Genomic DNA, 1,315 nt, shown 5'->3' on the forward strand with positions numbered 1-1,315 from the left:
TTTCCCTTTTGGGATGTCACTAAGCCTTATGGGGTTCTAGCAGAGGCATGTTCAGTGCAGGAGACTTCACAGAGCCAAGGGCAGCCTGTGGAATGGGGGTTGTTGGCTCTCTAGTTCCTAGCTCAGGGTGGAGGCATGTCCTTGGCAGCAGCGGGGTGGCTGCTGCTGTCAAGCTGTATTGCCACCTGCTGGGGTACACAGCCCTTGCTGAAGGCACCTCCACCCACGCTTCAGCAAGGGCTGTCCCCAGGCCAGCTCCCCTGCCAGGGGCAGGCCTAGCTGGGCTCCAGCATGTTTCCTCAGGTGCTTGTTTTGGCATCTTGTCTTCAGACACTTCGTAACATTGTGAGCTGTAACGCTTGGGGTTTAGATTTCCTGGTCTGAGTACTGGCCTTCAGATCAGGTTTCTTTCCCGGGTGCTGCTAAAGGGACACAGGGAACACTTTGGCCAAAGGGCTTGGCTGTTCTGGGCAGGAAGATGTGAGGAATTTGTGTTCTTCCAAACGTGGAAAAAAAATGCAATAAATCACTTGTATGTGCTGGGACCTTGCTGGCCTGGAGCAGGACTTGTGGTCTCACTAGGACTAGCCACTTTCCTTTGGGTGTCACCATCAGAAAAGCCCACTCAAATTTGGCCAAGGTATTACACTGTGGTGGAAAAACATGACGAAAACAAAAGAGGGGAGGTGAGACAGTGGTGCAGAGGAGATGTTGGAGAGAAGAAAGGTCTGGATGGATAACTCATGAATGAAGCCCTATGCTAGCAGCTTCGTGTCCCACACGGCTGGTTCTCCCACAGCTGTTTCTGTGGTGTGGCGCGTGGGACACAGAACCTTAATTCCCCGTTTCACCCAGTTCTGTGCCCATCAGATGGGAACATCCCTGTTGGGGTAGGAGGCCATCCTGGGCTTTGTGGAGGCTGAGTTGCTCTTCTGCTCTGTTTTCTGCATCAACACAAGGAGGGCACCTGCCACGCCACAGTCAGCAGCCTACTCTGCAGTGGTTTCAAGGTGAGACCAGTGTGCATTAGACAATGGCAGTAGTAGTTTGTAAACTGATGGCCAGATGAGCCGTGTCTGACTGCTGATGCTGGGGGCGCTGAGGAGTGCTCACGGGGGAATGTGTTTGGCAACGTTGCGTTGGCCGTGGATTTAGCATCAGCGCTGATGGCAGATTGTGGACATTGGAAAAGTTAACATAGAGGAATGGAGAATGAAATAAGTTGGTCAGAGGCAGCAGTAACTTACCTATCTCCTTGCACTGTCCCTGTGTCACCTTTTTCATTGCTGATGCTGCTGTTAGCCCTCTGAAACCA

This window comes from Buceros rhinoceros, unplaced genomic scaffold (assembly GCF_000710305.1).
Source record: "Buceros rhinoceros silvestris isolate BGI_N320 unplaced genomic scaffold, ASM71030v1 scaffold12411, whole genome shotgun sequence".
Lineage (NCBI taxonomy): Eukaryota > Metazoa > Chordata > Aves > Bucerotiformes > Bucerotidae > Buceros > Buceros rhinoceros.